This window comes from Chiloscyllium punctatum, chromosome 45 (assembly GCF_047496795.1).
Source record: "Chiloscyllium punctatum isolate Juve2018m chromosome 45, sChiPun1.3, whole genome shotgun sequence".
Lineage (NCBI taxonomy): Eukaryota > Metazoa > Chordata > Chondrichthyes > Orectolobiformes > Hemiscylliidae > Chiloscyllium > Chiloscyllium punctatum.
This window is the reverse complement of record NC_092783.1, coordinates 11917078-11941652: the sequence shown is the minus strand read 5'-3', so window position 1 is coordinate 11941652 and position 24575 is coordinate 11917078. Positions and strand designations below refer to the sequence as shown.

The following is a 24575-nucleotide window of genomic DNA, read 5'->3' as shown; positions in this document are numbered from 1 at the left end:
CAATGGCCAGGCAGTGAATTAACTCACAGTTAGAGATGGCCCTAAAGAGCACAAAGTTCAATTTAGTCAGTGGTAATGTCACTGGATTGTGAATCCAGAAACCCAGGCTAGTGCTTTCGGGACATAAATTCAAATGTTGCCGTGGCTGCTGGTTGAATCTAAAATCAATTAAACAATTTGGAATTAAAACCTCATCTCAGTAATGGTGACTGCAGAACTACCATTGAAAAACCCATCTGGTATACTAGCAATCTTTCAGGAAGGATATCTCTCATCCTTACCCTCTCAGTATACATGTGACTCCAGGCCCACCACAATGTGATTGACTGTTAACTAACCTGTGCAATACCCTAACAATCAGTTCCAGGTAATTAGGGATGGGCAACAAACGTTGGCCTAGACAGCGATGTCTACAATCACAGAAGAGAGTAAAGAACAAACAATTTCATTGCTCCTAGTTGGGACATCATGCAGGATGTCATGAAGATGGCTTCAATGCCAGGGAGGCAAACCATTAATCCCTGCTGAAAAGAGTAAATGCAAGCTGATGAGTAAGATCACTCACTGAGCCTGACTTCCTATTGCAAGATGTACCTCACATACATCTTGTAGCCTGGTGCATTAGATAATGATGGTAGAGACCACATTACGGCGACACAGTGGCTCAGTGGTTAGCACTGCTGCATCACAGCACCAGGGTCCCAGGTTTGATTCCAGCCTTGGGTGACTGTCTGTGTGGAGTTTGCACATTCTCCCTGTGTCTGCGTGGGTTTCCTCCGGGTGCTCTGGTTTCCTTCCACAGTCCAAAGATGTGCAGGTCAGGTGAATTGGCCATGCTAAATTGCCCATAGTGTTAGATGCATTGGTCAGATGGAAATGGGTCTGGGTGGGTTACTCTTCGGAGGGTCGGTGTGGACTGATTGGGCTGAAGGGCCTGTTTCCACACTGTAGGTAATCTAATCTAATCTAATTATTATGAAAGCACCACCCTAGGGAGGGGGTAATGTTGGAGGGTGGGATAAAATAGGATGTGACCCCGGAATGTCTGATTCAGAGGCAGGGTGACTACCCACAGTGCCATACGACATATGTGTGAACTTTGGTAAAAGGTATGGGGGTTGGTTAGCTCAGCTGGCTGGACAGCTGGTTGGCAATGCAGAGTTACACAAAATTGTTGAATGTTTTTAAGGTAAAGATTGATATATTTTTGAACTGTAAAGGAATTGAGTGTTGTGGTGAGAGGCGGGGAAGTGGACCTGAGTCAATGAAAAGATCAGCAATGATCTTATTGAATGGCAGAGCAAACCCGACAAGCCAGATGGCCTACTCCTGCTCCTGTTTCTTATGCTCATTCAATTCCTGCATCAACTAAGGTTATCACCTTCTTGACCTGACCCCTCACTGAAGCGTGAGGACCCTCAGGTTAAACCACCTTCAGTTGTCTCTGTTTAATGGGAGAGCAGCTCTATGGTCTGGTAAGACTATGGCACCTTTACATTTAAAGGTGTGATGAACTACAGATGATGTGGTTCCAAAGCTCGTTAACAATCAATGACTAAACTGACACAGAAATAGATATGTACTGAATGTGGCATTTGATCGCCGTTTTGATCATGGACTGCACATCACCAAGACTCAATGCCTTTGTAGAAGGAGAAAGGTCATAAAACGTATTTATCCCTCAATCAAGACTACCAAAACTTGAAGTCATGCTTTGATTGAGAATAGGAGAAAGTGAGGACAGCGGATACTGGAGATCAGAGTTGTAAAGCACACCAAGTCAGGCAGCATCTGAGGACCAGGAGAATCATTCCTGATGAAAGGCTTATGCTCAAAATGTTGATTCTCCTGCTCCTCTGATTGAGAATAGTTCACCCACAACAGCTGAAAGTGCCACATTATAAAACATACTGATGCATCTACCCACTGAACTATGATGTGGAGGGGACACTTGGTGGTGGTTGGAGATAGAGTTCACGTTCTCTTACTTACCACAAAGGACACTATATTTGAATTGGAAATCAGTTGTACAATATCACTAAACATAGCTGGAGAAACAGCACCATTGGAACCCATATACAAAAGCTGAACTATCTGGGGATAGTTACAATGGCTGGTTATTATTCCCACCATTCCCCCCACCCCTTGCTAGGCATGTTTTTACTGGTGGGAGGTGGGGCACAACAATAAAATGCCAGTCTACCCCCCTCCTACCATCCCTGAGCCATTCCCCATTATAAGGAGAGTGAAGATGGATCCAATAGATTTTCTGCCCTCAGGCCTATTGAGAACCTAAACTGCCTCATTAATTGGCAATTAAGCCACTTCCACTGCTATACAATGTGGAGTTCTGTGATATGGGTAGTGTCCCAACCTCTGTGCTTGGAGTCCTGGGTTTGAATCCCATCTGCTTCAGAGGTCTGTCACAACATGCCTGAACATGTTGATGAGAAAATAAATTAAAATGTTGGGGAGTGACAAGTCGGCCAGAATATGACGGCCGTTTCTTAAAGTTTTCTTTAAAAGGGCCAGGGGGCACATAAATTTGAGGTACCCTCTGTGAACAGGAGGCATCCTTCAAGATGTCACGATCTACTTTTTTCTTCTCTGTCTGCCTCCCAAAAGCCCCGTCTTCCCTCGGAGCCCTCCCTATGCTCTGCAACCTCTCCCATCCTAAAAGTCTGGGATATAACTGTCTCTGATGGCTATTGCTTTCCGTCCTGTATCTTGCAGTCCCAGCACTTACTACTGAGTTCTTGCCTTGCCGGCACTGTTACAGTTATTAGCCAATCAGATTGACCAGTAGATCTCAATGATGAGGCTTCCAATTCACTGAGGGGTGGAAGTCTAATCCTAAACATGTTCACCCTACTCTTCCTCCCTCAACCCCGGTCATATTGCTGCAACACTTCCTTTTTAAAAACCAACCTATTCCCCTCCCTGACCTTCTAACCCAGCTAAACCCACCCTGAGATCTATGTTTGTGACCTAGGTTTGTAAAGGTGTGCAATCCCTACATCAACTCAGTATGTAAGTTTATTTTTTTTGAATTGTGTAACATTGCTGTTCAAAACTCAAATGTCAAGAGTTTATCAACAATGTCTGACTAAAGCTGATTCATATTTTATTTAAGATGTGAACAGTTCAGGATAAAATGGAGCAATGAATGTATCAGGGACACCATGATTGAAGATTGTGTGTAAATTCTATAACATTGGCAGTGCATCAGAATTATTTTTGCAATTTGCAGAAGTTCATTACTTCAAACCTTATAACTGTATATGGACAGCCGTGCACAGGAAGAAAAGTCCAACTAGATCAGAAAAGCTGATCTTTTCAAACCTTCAATCTATCTTTCTCCATAAGTTACCTCGTCCACTAAATGTCCTGAGGGACAATTCCATTCCAGTGCTCCCTTCATCACCTCTGAAGTTACCACAGTATACTCTGAAATTTTCCTCCATCTCAAAATGTGTGTGTTTTAGTCCTGGTTTAACTCCAGAGCTATTTCTTCAGACAATAATTCAAAATAACAAAAACTGTTGACAATTGAAGAAAAAGTGGAGGAAAAAATATTAAATTTGTAATGAGATGTTTGGTCTGTCGTTACTTGATGAGATATGTTTATTGAAGATGATGTACAGACCCAACAGATTTTATTTAATATATTTCAGATTTCCAACATTTCTAGTTTGTTCTTTTCTTTATTTGAAAAATATTTCTGATCTTATGGCCAACTGTCCTCTGATTTTTGCCAAAGTAGTATTTGATCCAATTCCTTCCCAATGACTCCTGGAAAGCCAATGTTTTCCGTCAGAAATTAGCTGTGTGTTCTGTAAGTTATTCTAACTGTGAAGAAATTATTACTGAGGAAATGGATTGGCTTAGGAAAGCAATGCAGTCTCTTCCAGAATAGTTCAAACCTTCGAGGATATTAGTGCAAGGTACTGCTCAATGTGTAATCTATGCCATCATCTTTTAAAACAAACTGGGACAGTATTTAGGACAGAGTGCATGACCCAGTATACCCAACTACTGACTTGTCTTCTCCAATAACTTTACCTTCTACTCCTTTAGTTTGTTAGATTCTCTTGATGAACTGTAAAGTGTATATCGACATACACATGAAGTCTTTTTTCCTCTCTGAAAGAGTAACTGGGATCTCTTGATAGGGTGCAGCTACATAACAGATGACTTACTAACACCCATGCTGCATTAGTGGCCTGAGTCAGAGGAACAGATCAGAAATGGGATTGCAGGAACAGGATTAGGTTAGTCAGTCCCACGAACATTTTCTGTCATTCAGTTCGATCAGGGATAATATGCATTTAAATGTCTTGGTTTTGTAGTGCTTAAACCCTTGCCTAATAAACGCCTATCACTCTCTGTTTTGACTTTTTCAACTGACCTAACCTTAGTAGCTCTTTGAAGAGAGAGTTCCAAATTCCCATGACCATTTACATGAAGTTCATTGCCTGTGAAATGGTTATGTCCACTTGTTGTGGACTTCCCCACCAGAGGAAACAGATTCTCTTTCTACCTCTCACTCTCTAGTCTATCGTGGAGTTGCACTGCTGCCTCACAGTGCTAGTGCCAAGGTTCATTTCTAACCTTGGGCAACTGTCTGGGTGAAATTTGAACATTTGCCCTGTTTACTCCAAGTCCCCCTTTTTCTCTCACAGTCCAAAAGTGTGCAGGTTAGATGGATTGGCTGTGCTAAATTCAAGGGATGTGCAGGCTAGATGGACAAGCCACGGGAAATACAGGGTTACAAAGGTATGGTCTGGATGGAATGCTTTTCGGAGGGTCAGTGTGGACTCGATGGGCCAAGTAGTCTGCTTCCACATTGTAGGGATTCTATGAATTCCTTGGTTCCGCTTAAGCAATCATCATTACATGATCCTTCAATCTTCCATACTCCACACACACCATTCTAAGCTGTTGAACACTACAACTCTCTGGTTTGTCTTGGTGCTGCTGTGGGGCCCGAGTGTGGAGAGAAAGTGAACAAATGGGTTATGTCAGCTTCTTGGGCTTGTCATTCCTCCAGGGCCATCTGAATTGAACATAATCTTGAGGCACCGCTGTGAACACTCTGTGTGAAAATTCACTGGAGCGTTTAAAATAAAGAATACTTTCATTCATTTTCTCCTAATACTTTTGTTTAACGGCTATAAGATATTAGTGACGGGGGAAGAAGGATGTTTGGTTAGATACAATGGTTGAGACAGAAGATTGTGTGATGACCTCCAACAATATGATGCAGTGTGATTGGCCACAAGGTGCCAGCTGTAGACCTTCCCCCAGCATCCTGCTCTCTAGAAGAGACACGGACTTACGAATAAGGAGCAGAAATAGGCCATTTGGCCCCTCTAGCCTGCACTGCCATTCATTAGGATTATGGCTGATCTCATTACAACTTCAAATCCACACCATTGATAACCTTTCACCCATTTGCTTCACCAGATCTATCGTCCTCTCCCTTACGGACTCTGCTTCCATCATCTTTTCAGGAATTCAGTTTCAAACACTCACAACCCTCTGAGAAAAAGATTTACCTCAAATCTGTTTTTAATGGGTGACTCCCACTTTTTGAACAGTGACTCCTCGTCTTGGATTTTCCCGGAAAAGGAAATATCCTCTCCGTATCTAAGCTGTCAGGCCCCCTCAGGATGTTTCAATCAAATTGCTTCTTACTTTCCTAAACTCCAACAGATACAATCTAGCCCTGACTAATCTCTGTGCCTAAGGCAACCTGCTCAATCAAGGTATCAGAAAACCTTCGATTATTTGTTTCTCATGTTTATTTCCCCGCACTTGCTACATTGCTAAGTTTTACACAAGAATAATCATCACATGGATGATCAGGGAATGGCTAGTACCTGTGGAAATGTATCCTGATAAGAGTCAACATCTTCAGGAAGGCAAGAGAAATCCTGTCTGCTTTCCTTAATTTTTCAGTACTTCAAGAAGAACAGACTTCCCATCTTTTGTCTCTCTTTACAGCTCAACAATGTGAAACATGAAAGATACTGTACACTGCAAATTCAGGTTTTGATGTCAACGATTTGTCATGTTGGAAAGAGAGAGTGCATATTGTGGACGAATATAAAATCCACCCCAGGCCATGAGGAACCTTTTCATGGCAGATTTGAATGAAACTAATTATCAGAAGATTTATGCTTTGCTCTGCAGGATCCTTTATCTATACATCCTCTGCAATACCGTCATGCTATGCTGGTTTCAAAGATGATCACAAATCTTATGAAGCTTTTGCAAAGGCCAGCAGAGCAGGAGGAAGGCAGGGTTTAGCCCAGAGTTGCCATATTGACACTGCTTTGATTAGAGCTGGAAAAACAAGTCAGTGGTAGCTGCACTTTTTTTTAAGCACAAAGTTGCTTGGTCTCAAACTTCAATCAGTACAAACCTTGAATTTTGTTGTTAAAAAAAAAGCTTTGAGCAAATCTCCCCTGAGCCCCATATAGAGAAACCAACTGCAAAGAGAAAACACAATTCCTTCTCTCCAGGGATAAAAACATTACTCACTTTAATCAAATAGGTCAGTTGCTATGTCCTTTTGCATTAAGAAAAAAACACCTTGTAAAGTCTGTTTTCATTTTTATTACTGTTAATGAAAGGCTTGAGCTCACAGCAACTTCCACCCTTATCTCTTTATCTCCTCCTCTGCATATTTCTCTCTGCAGAATGCCTTGCGGTGGGCTTGGTCACTGAGTACAGCAGCACTGAGGGAAAGGGCTGCCCGCTTCCCACCCTTGATGTTACTCCATGTCGTGTTCTATTACAATGTGACGGATGGTTAACATTCTGTGTGTAGCTAAGTGTTATGCTTGCTAAGTGTTCAAAACTGTGTGAAAACATTAAGCTTCCAGCACCAAAGACACGTACTGGCAACAAAAAAGGTGAGTTGAACTGAATGCCACTTGGCTGTGAAGCATCACGCATTTGTAATAAACTGTTTGTCTGAAGCTTTTGTTGTTCTAAATGGCATATGGCTAACTGTTGATCATAGATTTGATTCTTTTAGTCTCTGGTTGCCAAACACAAACTGCTTGTATAGACTAAAATAGTCCCTTTATCTCAATATTCCTATGAATCAAATTTTGTGACTGCAGAGGGATTTTCTGCTGATGCTGATTCCGTTACTGTTATGATTCATGGCAACTGATTTTCTCCAGTGCAAATACTTGGATATTTCTGTAGTTTTGCTCTTTTGACTGTATTTCCCTAACTGCCAGTATTTCAAGGCTAAAGAAGTGTGCCTGGAGAATGAGTTGAGATGATGAGTTCAGACAAGGTTGGACAAGTTTACCTATTTAAATGAAGGAACAGTGAAAACCAAACTGTGCTCGAAAAATCTAGCAGTGACTACTGTAATTATCAATGAAGCAATGTTTTTGCTGTCAGTCGATGACAGGGTGTGAAATGCTGGTGTTGTGAGTGCTAGTCACTGAAGCAATCACTGTGTGCTGCTTCCAATCTAGTAATAATATCTATAGGCTTTCACTGCTGAAGGGTAAGCATTTAAGACTGGAAGTTGTGGGACTGTGAGTTGCATGGGGAAGTGACGAAACCTGTGATTGCACAGGTAGGGGTGCAGGTAAGAAGCTCTAATCTCGGTGAGAGCTTTACACAGTGGTACATAATCAGATACATCTCTGCAAGGATCTTAGGAAAATTAAAACATGCCTTCAATAATAGGTGTAAGAAATCAGCATTTTTGGATAAATTCAAAATAAACAGGAATCTTTGTGTGTCTGAGTTCTGAGTCCAATGTTAATCTCACTCTTTATGCATCTTTTCTGCCACCATAACATGGTGTTCTTTGTTTTGTTCTATTACCCTACTGCACCTTCTATTGTATGATAGGAAAGGAAAGGCTGGTAAGTATAGGGAATGCTGGATGACCAAAGGAATTGAGGGTTCGGTTAAGAAAAAGAAGGAAACATATGTCGGTCTCGACAGGATAGATCGAGTGAATCCTTAGAAGAGTATAAAGAAAGTAGGAGTAAGAGGGAAATCAGGAGGGAAAAAAGGGGACATGAGATAGCTTTGGCAAATAGAGTTAAGGAGAATCTAAAGGGCTTTCACAAATATATTAAGGAGAAAAGGGCAACTAGGGAGAGAATAGGGCCCGTCAAGGATCAACAAGGCAACCTTTGTGTAGGGCCGCAGAAAACGGAGTAAATACTAAACAAATATTTTGCATCAGTATTTACTGTGGTTAGGACACAGAAGACATGGAATGTAGGGAAACAGATGGTGACGTCTTGAAAATTGTCCATATTACAGAGGAGGAAGTGCTGGATGTCTTGAAATGCATAAAGGTGGATAAATCCCCAGGGCCTGATCAGGTGTACCCTAGGACTCTGTGGGAAGCTAGAGAAGTGATTGCTGGGCCTCTCGCTGAGATATTTGTATCATCGAAAGTTACAGGTGAGGTGTTGGAAGACTGGAGGTTGGCTAACGTGCTACCACTGTTTAAGAAGGGTGCTAAAGACAAGCCAGGGAACTATAGACCGGTGAGCCTGACGTCAGTGGTGGGCAAGTTATTGGAGGGAATCCTAAGGGACAGGATGTACATGTATTTGGAAAAGCAAGGACTGATTAGGGATAGTCAACATGGCTTTGTGTGTGGGAAATCAAGTCTCACAAACTTGATTGAGTTTTTTGAAGAAGTAACAAAGAGGATTGATGGGAGCAGAGCAGTAGATGTGATCTATATGGACTTCAGTAAGGCGTTCGACAGGGTTCCCCATGGGAGACTGCTTAGCAAGGTTAGATCTCACAGAATACAGGGAGAACTAGCCATTTGGATACAATATTGGCTTAAAGGTAGAAGACAGAGGGTGGTGGTGGAGGGTTGTTTTTCAGACTGGAGGCTTGTGACCAGTGGAGTGCCACAAGGATCAGTGCTGGGTCCATTACTTTTTGTCATTTATATAAATGATTTGGATGTGACCTTAAGAGGTATAATTAGTAAGTTTGCAGATGACACCAAAATTGGATGTGTAGTTGACAACAAAGAAGGTTACCTCAGATTACAATAGGATCTTGATCAGATGGGCCAATGGGCTGAGAAGTGGCAGATGGAATTTAATTCAGATAAATGTGAGGTGCTGCATTTTGGGAAAGCAAATCTTAGCAGGACTTATACACTTAATGGTAAGGTCCTAGGGAGTGTTGTTGAACAAAGAGACCTTAAAGTGCAAGTTCATAGCTCCTTGAACGTGGAGTCGCAGGTAAATAGGATAGTGAAGAGGTATTTAGTGTGCTTTCCTTTATCGGTCATAGTATTGAGTACAGGAGTTGGGAGGTTATGTTGTGGCCATACAGGACATTGGTTAGGCCACTGTTGGAATATTGCATGCAATTCTGGTCTCCTTCCTATTGGAAGGACGTTGTGAAACTTGAAAGGGTTCAGGAAAGGTTTATAAGGATGTTGCCAGAGTGGGAGGATTTGAGCTATAGGGAGAGGCTGAACAGGCTGGGGCTGTTTTCCCTGGAACGTCGGAGGCTGAGGGGTGACCTTATAGAGGTTTACAAAATTATGAGGGGCATGGATAGGATAAATAGACAAAGTCTTTTCCCCTGGGTGAGGGAGTCCAGAACTAGAGGGCATAGGTTTAGGGTGAGAGGGGAAAGATATAAAAGAGACCTAAGGGGCAACTTTTTCACACAGAGGGTGGTACGTGTGTGGAATGAGCTTTACAGTGTCTCTGGAGCCATGTTAAAGCTCAGCTCCACTACACTTCACAATCTATAAACCAAGGACAACCCCTTCAACATCACGGCTTGATCCTGAGGACCCTGTCTCAGAGGAAAGGAAATCTGCATCCCCACTTTCAGTGCAGGGATCTGGCGGGTCTGGTGGCAGGGCTGGTGGAGATTACAGTGACAGACACAGGCAGCCGGGAGGAAGTGAGGACGGCAGATGCTGGAGAGTCTGGTCTAAAAGTGTGTCTCTGGAAAAGCACAGCAAGTCAGGCAGCATCTGAGTAACAGCCCGGACATAGATAAGAGTAAAGATCAATGCTGTATCCTGCATCAAAAGACACTCCCAGCAATGCCGCAAGGAGGTCAATCTCCTGTGCTATACTAGGATAAGTGGCAGCATCTTCTGTCTGCTACATCACCAAGTGTAACGGACTGTGGGATTTCCTCCAGTGGTGTATTTTACCTGATGTGGCTAAGCTTACATTATTCCCCATACCATAGGTAACTAAATGTGCATAACATGGCATTGGAGAGTCCAATATTCATTTATTACAGCTTGCAAGAAACACTACATTCACAGTCACGTTAAATTACATCAAACAGCATACTTTAACAACATGCCATACTTCAAGTGATCTGAATTAAGCTTCAGTATGCTATCTTTATACCTTAGTCCACATGCCGTGATATAATAATGGTGTCATTAGAATATCTCTTAAAGTTGTACAAACATCAGACCAAGAGACTTAACAGAACATCATCCACCTCATCCTCTGAAACTACTAACCCTTTCTGCCCTTTGAGGTTAATGCTCAAATCACGTGGAACACCTTCCCACCTCTCCCACTAATGTGTGACTACTAAATGCTCTTGTATCCACAACCAATCCCTCCCTTTCTCTTCTTGCAGGAAAAGTTAGACCATCTCCAAGTCTGATATCCCACCAACTTCCTGACTGACATGCCTGTAATCCTTGGACTGCATTGCAGGACTGACTATAGCTCAATCCCCTTCAACAACGAGGATCTCAGGATTCTAATAGGACCAAGTGCCTGACTGTGAACCTCCTGACTGAATGTAGTTCTCCTTCACCCCACTGAGCACTCTTTTCCTTTTGATTTTCACACATTGCCATTTACTTGAAGCACATCCAGTGTATTTGCCACATAAGCTGCTGGCACATGCTGCTGTTGTGATATTGACAGAGCACCATTGCTGACCAGTGTACAGAAGATAGTGAGGATTGCAGATGCTGCAGTTCAGAGTCAAAAGGTCACTGGAAAAGCACAGCAGGTCGGGCAGCATCCGACCAGCAGGAGAATCAACATTTCAGGCATACCTGATGAATGGCTTATGCCTGAAACGTTAATTGACCAGTGCACAAGCTGACCTAGATCATAAATTTTGAAAGCGGAAGAGCCATCAGAGAAAAGAACTTCTCCCAAACTTTTCTAACTTGGGATTCACCCAAGAACAAATCTCTTGGAAATACATCTACAAAGAGCCCTAGAGCTTGAGAATCCTTCCCTTTGTAAGACTTCTACCTCAACTTTAAAGTTCCATCTTCATCTGAGAAACTATAGGTCTGCTATAAAAAAGACTGGGATAATTATAAATTGTAACTATTTTATCTTCATCTGTATTTAATCTTTGTTTATGAGACAAGTGTTTTAAAACTCCTGGCCAAACATGTAATAAGAAATAACCTTGTTTGTTTTAGAACTAAAAGATTTGCTGCTGGAATTATTTCATTTTGAGAGTAAGAAAACATGCATATTTTAAATACCAAAATACTGACCAAAGATTTAAAAAACAGAAATTCTGTCTACCATTAATGTCTTTGCAATGCAGAGTGACACCAACAGCATGAGTTAAATTCCTGTATTGGCTGAGGTCACCATGAAGGACACACCTTTTCAATCTTGTCCCTCACTTGAAGTGTGGGCACCCTCAGGTTAAACTCACCATCACTTGTCTCTCTGTAATGAGAGGACAGCCCTATGGTCCTATGGGTGTATGGCAACTTCACCTTTTTACTTCTCCTTCACCATAACCACATAGAAAATCCATACAAAGTGTCCCGCTAACAAATGCTAATTGTCATTGCAACTGATTAGTTCTCCATGTTTTTTGTCTGATTAGAATTTGCCGAGTGATCCTTTGACTTTTTTCCATTTTAAGCCTGGTTAGGTGATAAAAGCCATATTATAGTGGGTAAAGGTTGAAGATCGGAAGGCATAATTGAAGAAGGATAGCTCTTTTGTAAAAGATAATTGTTCTGAGGGTTATTGTGCATGTTACATTGGCTCCTCCCATTCTAATGATGTCAACAACAATCTTTAGGTGGAGACAAGGACACAGGTTATCAACATTATGGGGAGCCGAAGTCAAACATCCTAAGTCCCATTCCCAAACTTGGCAGGTCTCATTTTCGCAGGGGTGAGACTTGTGGCAGTCTGTAGTGCAAGTGAACACATATTCCTGGAGGCAGCCAGCCATTTTAAATGATCAGTTGCTTTTCAATGAATGCAAATGGTGAAGTGCCTGCCTATGTAGGACCTGGAGTCTGGAAATTAGACTCAGTAAGAGCAGGTATGTTCTCAGTGCATTTATTTTGGATAATCAGTATACATCTTTGGAGATGTAACATATCTCTTTGAATCTGGTCCCAAGATATTTTTGGGAGAGGTCAGAGACCCTTTGGTGGAGGTAAGGGACCCTTTAGGATTGTGGAAAGTAAGCATCCTTGTGCATAAAAGGTAGATAAATGTAATTTGTTTATTTATTTGTGTCGACGTTGCTGGCTGGGCCAACCTTTATTGCAATCCCAAATGGCCCCAGGTGCGTAGGTCCACCTGCAGTACCGCTAGGTAGGGAGTTGCAGGATTTTGACCCATTGAAGAAAGAGCGACTTAGTTCTAAGCCTTGGAGATGGTACACACTGCTGCCACAGTGCATTGATGGTGTAGGGAGTTAATGTTGCAGGTGATCCATGGGATTACAATCAAATAGGCAAACGTGAGGATTGCAGATGCTGGAAATCAGAGTCTAGATTAGAGTGGTGCTGGAAAAGCACAGCAGGTCAGGCAGCATCCGAAGAGCTGAAATTGATGTTTTGGGCAAAAACCCTTCATCAGCCCATTACAATCAAATAGGCTGCTTTGTAATGGATGGTCATGAGCCTCTATCATATTGTTAGAGCTGCACTCATTCAGATAAATGAAAAGAGTTTCATCATTCTTCTGATGTGCTTTGTAGATGGCATTGGGAAGACATAGGATGAATTACTCTCCACAGAATTCCTAGCCTCTGACCTGCTCTTGTAGCCACAATATTTATATGGCTAGTCCAATTTGGTTTGCAATGATTGTTAACCCCATAGAATATTGATACTTGAGGATTCAAAAGCGGTAAAGCCATTTAATTTGAAAGGGAGATGGTTAAATTCACTCTGGTCGGAGATGCATGTTGCTGAGCACTTGTGTGGTGTAAATTTAATTGTCACTTCCCTGATTAAGTGTGAATGTTGTCCATGTCTTGCTGCATATGGAAATGGACTGCTTCTATATTTGGGGAATCATAAGTGCTGCTGAACATTGTGCAATCATCAGCAAAACTTCCCCTTCTGATCTTACAAAGAAGGGGAGGTCATTGATGAAGCAGCTGGAAATTGTTGAACTGTTGCAGTGATGCCCTGGAACTGGGATAGTAGAGTTCCAACAACCAGAACCATCTTCCTTTGTGGTTAGGTACAAATGTAACCAGTGGAGAGTTTTCCCTATGATTTTCATTGATTCCAGTTTTGCTAGGACTCAACTAAATGCTACCTTGTCGTCTTGACCCTCTCACTTTGTGGATCTCAGCTCCTTTGTCCATGTTTGGACCAAGGCTGTAATGAGGTCAGGAGGTGAATGTCCCTGACAGACCCAAGCTGCTCAGTAGTGAGCAGGTTTTTGAGCAAACACTGCTTCGTTATACTGTTGATGATTCCTCAAGTCACTCTGCTGATGACTTGAATAGATTGCAAGAGCTGTTACAGAACTGTCTATAAGAATATGTGGAGTTAAAAAAATAGTTTGTGATACTTCAGCCTTCTTGATGACAAAAGTCATTATAGGATTTGTGCTGCATGACTGATTTCCCAAACGAATATTTTCACATTGAGTGTCTATCAAGTAAGTATTTTGGTAGGCAGTTCTTTGTGCTGATGGAATAGAATTGTTTTTTTTATTCACTCATGAGATGTGGACATCATTGGCTGGCAGCATTTACTGCCTGCCTCTAAGTTGCCCGTGAGAAGGTGGTGGTGACTTCATTATTGTTTGTTTATTTATGTTTATTTACATAAGGGATTGAGCATCTTACTGAGATATTAGTTTCCATAAGGGCATAATTAAATACATTTCAATGTTCTGAATGTCTTTTTGTATCAATTAGAGATTTATTTTCTCAGTAGTGATATCTTCAACATACAGTTACTTCTGGAAGCAGGCTGACAAACATAAAGTTATGCCCATGCTGGGTAATAGGTGAATTAGCATGGAGACAGAAGGGCAAAGGGTGATGAGAGGGGTTATGGATTGACACTGAATTGGCTTTGGCTCTGTAAAGGTCCAATGGTGATTATTTGGGAATAAGAAGCGTGAAGACTATGGGCAATATGCCTCTGAGATTAAGACTGAGTGTATTAAGGGCCATAAGGATTGGGTAGATGGGTATTGCTTGGCACAATGGTTATGAGGAGCCCTGGGATCACTTTTGGCATTGGTTGGTAGGGAGGGTGTGGGGACCATAAGAGTGAGTACAAGTCATTGGGATAGGTGCCAGCCATTATGTGGGATGGTAGAGATCAGGTAATGAATGCATTGAGAGTTTGCGAGCAGGAGGAGTTGTTTTATGTTGTAATTTTTATTTTTAAACTTTGAAAAGTGCTAGATTTCCCAAGCATTGTTCTGTATAGCTAGTCCACCTTAGGGACCAACAGCGTCCTTCAGGTCCAAGCCCCCCAACAACCCACCCTTCCTTCCTGGCACCCTCCCTGCCACCACAGGAATTGCAAAACCTGCGCTCACACCTCCTCCCTCACCACCATCCAAGGCCCCAAAGGAGTCTTCCACATCCATCAAAGTTTTACCTGCACATCCACCAATATCATTTATTGTATCCATTGTTCCCAATGTGGTCTCCTCTATATTGGGGAGACTGGATGCCTCCTCGCAGAACGCTATAGGGAACATCTCCGGGACACCCACACCAATCAACCCCACCACCCTGTGACCCAACATTTTGACTTCCCCTCCCACTCTGCCGAGGAGATACAGGTCCTGGGCCTCCTCCACCACTGCTCCCTCACCACCCGATGCCTGGAGGAAGAACCCCTCATCTTCCGCCTCAGAACACTCCATCCCATGGCATCAATGTGGATATCACCAGTTTCCTCATTTCCCCTTCCCCCACCTCACCCCAGCTCCAACCTTCCAGCTCAGCACTGCCCTCATGACCTGTCCTACCTTCCTTTCCACCTATCCACTCCACCCTCCTCTCTGAACTATCACCTTCATCCCCACCCCCATTCACCCATTGTACTCTTTGCTACCTTCCCCCCCACCCCCACCCCTCATTTATCTCTCCACTCTGCAGGCACTCTGCCTCTATTACTGATGAAGGGCTTTTGCTTGAAATGTCAATTTTCCTGCTCCTTGGATGCTGTGCTTTTCCAGCTGTGCTTTTCCAGCACCACTCTAATCTAGACTCCAGTTTCCAGCACCTGCAGCCCTTATTTTTACCTAGCATCCTTCACTATGCCCAGGTCACCCGGCCTGTCTCCCTATCCAACCCACACTCCCGGACCAAAAATGGGAAATGCAGGCCACCATTTTTAAAAGTTTTGTTTGTGGAGCTGGGGTTTCAGTCACCTCTGTGCATCTGCATCTCTGTGAACAAAAACCAGGGTCAAGGTAGTTTACTCTGGCTTTTGGACAAGCCGATGTATTTATATCAGCTCCTGAAGGTCCTAGTACCTATGTCTGACCAAACGTGGTTCTACATATTGCCGCCATTAAATAAACCTTCTTGTTATCTATGAGCAGGACTGCAGACACTTTATTCCAGTGTACTCTTTATCCATTAGTCACTAGAAAGTCACATGACAAAACAAAGACACAAAAAATACTCACTAGTCCACCTTCAAAGTCTGTTCATTTTGTTTTGATGGGATCTTGCTATTTTTAAAGTGTAATAGCAATGGCACTTCAAAGTAATTTATTGAATGCAAAGAACAGACAGTGTTTTGGGACATTTCTCAAACACAAAGCATGGGTTTATTCATTCTAGAGATTGGACTGGCACGAATGCGATATCCTAACTAGGCTCCTTCTATGTGGAAAATCCTATGGTCTTTGTGTACAGTATTGATTTTGTAAGATTATTTTGAAATAACTGTTCACTTTGAAATGGAAGGATCAATTGAGATCCTTAAACTTTTACTTCTGTCTTACAATTGGTATATTGACGATATGTAGCTGTGGGATCACAGCCATATTTCTCTTCGCATGCTTTCCAACCCTGTGAAATGAATGAGGTTTTATTTCTCTTTTTTTGTGGAAGTAAATATTACAGAAAAGTCCACATTTATTTCTGTTCAGAAGAAGAGGAGTGAGTCACTTTTCTGGACTGCTGTAGTATGTGTGCTGTATGTACATGAGACGTGCTGCTGGATGGGGAATTCCAGGATTTTCACCCTGTGACAATGAAGGAATAAGAACGTGTGTTGATATCAGGATAGTCTGTGACTTAAAGGCAAACAGGCAAGTTATGGTCTTCACATGCATTTGCTGCCTTTGCACTTCTCAGTGAAATGGAAGCTATTCCTTGTAGAATAATTCGAGAAAAGGAGTAGGTCAATGCATCAGTGTGCTATCATGGACCATCAGCAGCTAACAGGGAAGGCCTGACTTAATGTTAAAAGATAGGAGGAGTTATGGATATTATTTTTAAGGCAAGAGTGGGGTAAAACAGCTTGGTGAGCATATGTGATATAATACACAAACCAAAGATAATCCAGGTGGATTGACCCCCAGAGTATCTCATCCTCTTTGGGTTCATTATTTGCCTGCAATGACATCCTTGGCATTATTGTGTTATTGGCTCTTAATACATATACTAAACACTACACAATGATTGGTAATCTAAACAAAGGGTTCTTTCGTGAAGAGTAACAGGTTTCCAGGAGCCCTCTTCATCCATGTTACCTGCTGATCAACGCTGCTCCAACATGTTCATTTTCATCTATTCCTGAGATGATATATACCCAAATCCAACAGCACGTTAGGCAGTATATATGAAACTATGTGTTCTTCAGAAGTAATAAAAAAACAACTAGTCGCCAGGAACTGAACTCAACTAGCCATATAAATACAGTGGCTACAAGAGCAGGAAGAGGCCGAAGATTAATATGTACATACATATAACCAGATGCATTATGGGAAGGAGAAGGCTATTCAGCACCTTGAGACAGTTCTGCCATTCAATAAGATCAAAGCTGATCTAATAATGGCCTCAACTCCCATTACTGACTGATATTCTGTGAATCCATTGTTAGTTGAGAATACATTAAAAATACATTATAAAAACATTCAACGACTCTGTCTCCACCACTTTCTGCAGAACTCCACACACACTCATGACCCTTTGAGAGAAACCTCTTCCCAGATCCAACCCTCCAACTCGGCATCGCCCTCTTGACCTGTCCTACCTGTCCATCTTTCTTCCTACCTAAGCACTCTACCCTCCTCACTGACCTATCACAATCACCTCCTACTAGTGAGCACCTATAGCCACCCCACCTACCATTCCCCCTGCCATACCCCCCAACACGCCCCATTTATCTCTCAACTCCCTTCCTCCTCCACATTCCTGATGAAGGGCTTATGCCCTAAATGCCGACTCCCCTGCTATTCTGATGCTGTGCTTTTTCCAATGCCATACCTTTTGACTCTGACTCCCTAGCAACTGTGTGTTTTTACAGGAGGGGGTTGGGAGGAGATGTAGCCTAGGTAGCCGTGGGAGTCGATGTGTTTGAATTAGATGTCTGTGTTGAGTCGGTTACCAAAGACAGAAACGGAGAGGTCTAGGAAGGGGAGGGGGGTGTTGGAGCTGGTCCATGTGAACTTGAGGTCAGGGTGGAAGGTGTTGATGAAGTTGATGAACTGTTTAACCTTTTCATGGGAGCAATACTTGCACAAGTTCTTCCTGTTTGCAATTGACAGGGCCCTGCATAAGAATTACGTCCAGCAACTCAGTGAGCTACCTTACAGGTCCACCTGAAAATCCTGAATTGATTGTTATTGTAGTTCTTAGATCTTTAATGATTGTTCAGCAAATAACAGAGATATATCGTTTGCTGGACACGATGTTCTGAGTTTGAAGGTTGGCTGAAAGTGGTCATATTCTTCCAGTTAAGTATGGTCAAAGGGACACATTGTTTGATCCGATCCACCAGCCATTGGGTCATTCTGCCCACCAACAGGCATCACACCAGCACTGAAATTCATACACCACATTACACATTAGTGCGATAGGCAGAAGATTTCTTTGGCTAGATGGCAGTGTCCTATTAATGGAGAGTTCAGCTCATTTATGAGAGTGTACAAAATATAGGGAGCAATAATTTGATCAGGATATCTACTATCCTACAGCTCCCTTTTTCTCCAGCAGTAGCAATTAATGTTTTCTTTGAACTTTAGTAGTCTTGTATCTGTGCTAGTGAATACAAGGTGAAATACTTCGGCAATCTGTCTCTTTTTTCATAATACTCAAGCTCTGAAGCAGCTGTATTGATATAAAACAGAGAATCCTGTCGTAACACTAATATTGAGTTTCCCACGTGTGTCTCTTTGCCATTTGAGTGCTGGTATCTCGAGTGATCATCTTCCAGTCTTCTCCACCAGCCTGCTATTCAAAATCCCTTTTGGAGGGACAGGACCCTCATCAACATAAACTGATGACAGATGGTCTGTCAGATCATCATCACATAGCTCCTGTGGGATCTTGCTTTGTAAAAATTGCCAATCCCCTTTTTCCAATATTATACTTCAAAAGTACTTAATTGCCTGTGCAGCATTTGTATATGTTCTGTAATCATAAAATAATCAATAAAAAGGCAAATTCCATCTTAAATACCTCTTATATAACCAAATAATGAGATACTAGCAAAAAACAAAATTTAATGCTTTAAATGGCAAAGTGTATCCATCATTTATAAAGGTGAGATTAAGGATTGGGTACAAAACTAAATTGACATTTTAAAAATTGCCCTCCATATTTTCCAAATTGCCTGCTCAGGGCCAATGCATGGGATGGAAACATTTAAAAATGACTGTGTTTGATATCTTGATCCTAGCATCTGCATAGCTGAGGAATTGTATTGCTCCATCTTTGCCAAATAATGAGGTTTTGATTATTTCAAGCTATTGAAATATAATATATTCTGTCTGAAAGGCACTACAGGACTGAAAAAAAACATACTCCCCAGGAACTGATACCAGCCTAAATAAATGGCTACAACTGTCATGTATGCCAATTCACAAAAACTTGAGCCAAAACAATTATCCCCTGTAAACAGGTTCACGAATTTCCCAGAAAACATCAGGGAACAGTAAGTAACAAATGCAGACAATTGCTGTAAGGCGTGTGACAGAAACTTGAAGTAAATACATTCCAAAATGAAGCACAATTAACATAAACTGTAGATTATGTTGATAGCACACACTTTAAATGGATGATAAAAGTAAATATATTCAATGCAAGATAGGTATGTGAAAATATATTCAAGATTATCCAGTTCTGAGAATATAGAATAGTGTTTCCTAAGCATGAATGATAATAAATTCTAGTCAATTTGTTTTAGTGTTGTTCCTGGATAGAAATGGAAAATACATTTGTATTCTTCTTTTTGTTTTTTTCTCACCTTCAGTCCCCCTAATGTTAAATCCTTTTTGACCTTTTCAGTTTGATTTCCATTTCCATGTCTATCTTCTTGGTTCTCGACCATTATTCACAGCTGCTCTATACCCTCCAATTGATCTGGGAACATTTTCAGGCTTTCTCCCTTTCTTTGTTTTGTCTAGATATTCCCATCATGCTTATCTTCATCTGAGACATGTTGCTTTGTTGATCAGCACTGGTAGACATTGCTTGTACATTAAGGATTGTTTGACACAAGGTGGGCGAGAATCCAAGATACAACAGTTTTGGAGAAACAGCATTGTGACCCCAAGGATGCTGAGCCTGAGAGCAGAATAATATAGGAAAATAGGGAGAGGTATAGGCTATTTATCCCCTTGAGACTGTTCTACTATTCAATGAGATCATGCTCATCTGTGGCCTAAATTCATACATCTGCCTTTGGCCCATATCCCTTAATACCTTTGCTTATTAAAACTTTATCTACTTCAGATTTAAAATTAACAACTGATCCAGCATCACTCTTGTTTGTGGAAGAGTGTTCCAAACATCTACACCCTTTGTGTCTAGGAGTGCTTCCTAACATCTGTCCTGCTCCCTGCCTCATTCTGGATGAAGGGATTTTGCTGAAACATCGATTTTCCTGCTCCTCGGATGCTGCCTGACCTGCTGTGCTTTTCCATCATCACACTCTAGGCTCTAATCTCCAGCATCTGCAGCCCTGACTTTAGCCTATCTATCCTGAACAGTCTGGCCCTAATTCTCAGACTATGCTCCCTACTTCGGGAATTCTCAACTAGTGGAAATGGTTTATCTACCCTGTCCTTTCCTATTAATGTCTTGAAGACTTCAATCAGATCACCCCTTAACATTCTCAATGCTCAGGAAAACAGATCCAAGTTGTGAAATTGCTCCTCATGAATTAACCCCTGAAGTCGAGATCAGTTTTATATAGCCTCCCTCTGAGGCTAATATATCCTCCCGAAGGTGTGGTGCCCACATTTGCTCACAGTACTCCAATCGGTGTCTAATCTGAGCTTTTTATAACTGAGCTCCAATAACTTCTGCCTCCTTATACTCCAATCCTCTAAATATAAAAGCCAACCTTTCATTAGCCATCTTGATTATTTTGGGCACCTGTTTGTGATATTTTAAAGATCTATTCCAGGTCTGTTTGGACATCCACTGTGTTTAACTTCTAGAAAGTACCCTGACCTATCTTTGTTTGGTCTGAAATGGCATGGAGGGAATGTTTGATCTTGTGACTTTGGTCTCACTGGAGAACAGGAAACTATTGCAACTAGTATGAGGTGGGAGTCAAAGCAGATTACAGGTTTTAGATCAGCTACAAAAACATTGCTCATGGGGAACAAAACAGCAGTGTCACTCTGATAAAAGCAAAATACTGCAAATGCTGGAATTCTGAAACAAACACAGAGAATGCCTGAGCTAAATATTTCCAGCATTTATTTCTTTTATTTCATTCTGTTAAATTAAGGCTGCACTCCCTCCAAGGTTAATATATATGTCATGTCTAGAATTGATTATAGTAGTCTGGGTGTGGCAGCTTGGGTTTTGTAGAATGGCAGCATGGCCTCCTTATAATCTGTCCCTCTTATCAACTGTGACAGAAGCCTCTCCTGGAGATTATTCCCCTGAAAATGTTAATGTTATTCATTGACTTGTCAGCTGAAGCCATGCACAAAAGCAGAGGTTCAGAGCCACACTGGCACTGCCCTTGCCCTGTTCTTGCTGCTGCTGCTATCATTGGTCTGCCACAGCTCTCTCCTGTCCACCTTCGTGAGGCTTAGTGTCAGTGAGAAAGCAGGCAACAGTGTTCATGACTGCAGTATGCAATGGGTGACACATGGTACACACACACTCCACTCACTCCTGGCTTAAGTGATCATGATTCATGTCAACACAACACTGCTTGTAAACTCTGCTCGCAATACAATGGGAACACGAGTTTGATGAGATTGAAATTCTGACAGAGGCTTCTGCATGAATTATGTAACAGATTTGCTTCAAATTTTTTTTTTTACAAATCACTCATCCTGCTTTGGTCACTGAAAGATTGATGGCAGAACCTGGCTGTTGTGGGAGAGTGGGTAAGCCTAACCTCTCTAATTATAATAGAGAGCATTCCATTTACTTTCTGATTGTTTTCTGTACCAGATCAAAAACTTTTACTGATCACAATATCTGGAAACCCTAGTATTTTGCAAATCCACTGTATGTAAATTTCTGTGCATTTTGTTTTGCATTTTAATGCTTTTTTTCAGTTTTAAATTGATCCTTACCTCTTTGGTTGTCCAGAGCTCTCTTCACTTCCTTTTGGGATATGAACTGGTTTTGATCATGTTTGCTTTTTTTTTTGAACACCTCTCACTGATCATTTGTGATTTTACCATTAGCAGACTTGTCCAGTTTACTGGAGACAGATTCCATCTCATTCAGCTGAAGTCAGCCACATCTACATCAAGAATTGTTTCGCATTTCTCGCTCCACACTGACCTCAACCATATGACGATCATAAGATAAACGCTGAAATACCATTGGGCTGATAATTCAATCTGATTTATTACTCATAACTAAATCCAATATTTCTTGCCCTCTTGCTAATTTTCACATGGTGACCACGAGCTTTTTTAATTTTACCAGACAATACTTGAAACCATGTGTGTAAGAAGTGACACTGATAATCAGCAAAAACTTTTAACAAACCCAGGACTGGAGGCAATCAGTCAGATCCATCAAGAGAACACATCATTCATCTTTTGGAAATCATCATTTTGCATGTGCAACTGACAGCAATAACAGCAGGCAAGACTGTCTCCTACCATGAACTCAAATACAAAGGGCTGGAATTTTGCCATGAAAGTGGAAAGCAAGAGCAAGGTCTGTTTTCTGTGGCTAATAAAACTCCACTGTTTAAAAATGGAGAGAGAGAGAGCTCATCTTCCGCCTCGGAACACTTCAACCCCAGGGCATCAATGTGGATTTCACCAGTTTCCTCATTTCCCCTTGCCCTACCTCACCCCAATTCCAAACTTCCAGCTCAGCATCGTCCCCATGACCTGTCCTATCTGCCTGTTTTCTTTCCCACCTCTCCACTCCACCCTCCTCTCTGACCTATCACCTCCATCCCCATCCCATTCACCTATTGTACTCTATGCTACTTTCTCCCCACCCCCACCACTCTCTCATTTATCTCTCCACCCTGCAGGCACCCTGCCTCTATTCCTGATGAAGGGCTTTTGCCTAAAATGTCGATTTTCCTGCTCCTCGGTTGCTGCCTGACCTGCTTTGCTTTTCCAGCACCACTCTAATCTAAACTCTGGTTTCCAGCATCTGCAGTCCTTGTTTTTACCCAGAGAATTATAGATCTATTCTCGTAACATCAGTCGTGGGGAAAATGCTTGAGCCGATCATAAAAGACACATGATGTCTTTTGTATGTTATGATCTGCCTGTACTGCACGCAAAACAAAACTTTTAACTATACTTAAATACATGTGACAGTGGTAAAATAAATCAAATCAAAACAGAATACTTGGAAAGCATAGACAGAATTAGACAAAGTCAGCATTGGTGTATAAAAGACAGATCATGCTTCACAAATCTTCTGGAGTTTTTTTTAAGGATGTAGCTAGTAGAGTAGATAAGGGAGAGCCAGTGGATGTGGGTTCCCCAGAGGGGCAGTCCTGTATTCCCCTGCAAGTTCAAGGTTACCATCATCGGAGGTGGTGAGGAGCTGAATGTCTGGTACCCCTCCACACATAAGGGCCCCCTGTGCCCTGTTCTGGAGTGAGAGAAAGACAGGGATTGAGTGATGTAAAAGTATTAGCCCCAGTTCAGGCAAGTGAAAGGTAGTGAGGTATTGAGGAGGCAGTGCACAGGTCAAGCAGGGTTTGAGGCATAGGAGGTTATTTGGGGTGAGAGCGAGCAAGGCAAGTTTTTCCAGCAAATAGTAAATTTGTCAAAGTACGAGATGCTGTGGGAAGTTGGTGCAGTAGCACAGAGAAGATGGTTGAACTCACCTTTGCACAGTGGAGAAGGTCATTGACCTTCTCACAGCACTGCTGGCTGATTCCTCCTCACCACAGACAGGGCATTGAACAGATTGCCAACCTCAGACCAGGCAGCCAGGATCGGGTGGCATGGCCTCTTTTGCCACTCGTCTGAGAAGAAGATGATCTTCCTGTGCATCACCCCTCTATCAGGGCCTTCAGCTTCCTGTTGGCAAATTCTGGGACCATCTTCTCCTTCTCTGACATGTTCAGGATCTGTTCATGACCAAGGCAGCATTGGAGTGCCAGATGCACAGGGCCCTTTTAAAGATGGCATGGGCCAAAGGTGTATAGGTCTTTTGGTGGATATCTGCTGAGTGGTGAATCGTACCGTGAATGGTGTGTGAGTTGGGGGCCAGAATCAGACATGGCGAATGCCAGGGGGAAGGATTAGAGTTAATGCTATGCATTTGCTTAGATATGGCAAGCAAACTTGCTAGGCCTAATGGAGGAAATGCCTTTGAAAAAATTCTACGCACCTTGAATTTGCCAAGATAAACATAAGATTCTGATCAATAGCTTGGCATAGTTCTAGCAGCAAGTGGCCTTGCCGACCTGAATTGACTCTCCAGATTAAAGGGAAGATAACCTACCTGTTCCCATCCTCCTTTGCAGAATGTCTCTGTTCCTATGTCTCCTTCAAAAGAAACAAGGACACATGAGCCAGACTAATTCTTTCCACTGACTTAGAGAGTGTGAAATTGACTTTGGCAGATGTGGGGAGAAGGAATAGAAATGAAAATGTAGATAGTCTGTGGGTCACCTAAGAGCAGTGGTATGGCATAAGGGGTTAATAGGTATTATG

At 42.1% G+C, this 24575-nt stretch overlaps 1 protein-coding gene across 16 annotated transcripts in view; it reads left to right on the top strand.

Annotated features, from left to right (window-relative positions):
* Window positions 1–24575, top strand: part of LOC140467156 (tetraspanin-18B-like) — a 129533-nt gene that overhangs the window by 84980 nt on the left and 19978 nt on the right. For 9 of the 16 annotated variants that reach the window (XM_072563281.1, XM_072563280.1, XM_072563265.1 and 6 more), the window contains one exon: window positions 6705–6920. The exons of the other annotated variants lie outside the window; for them this stretch is intronic. The gene's annotated coding sequence lies outside the window, so the exon portion shown is untranslated. The remainder of the gene's footprint in view (window positions 1–6704; window positions 6921–24575) is intronic. 16 annotated transcript variants of the gene reach the window in all.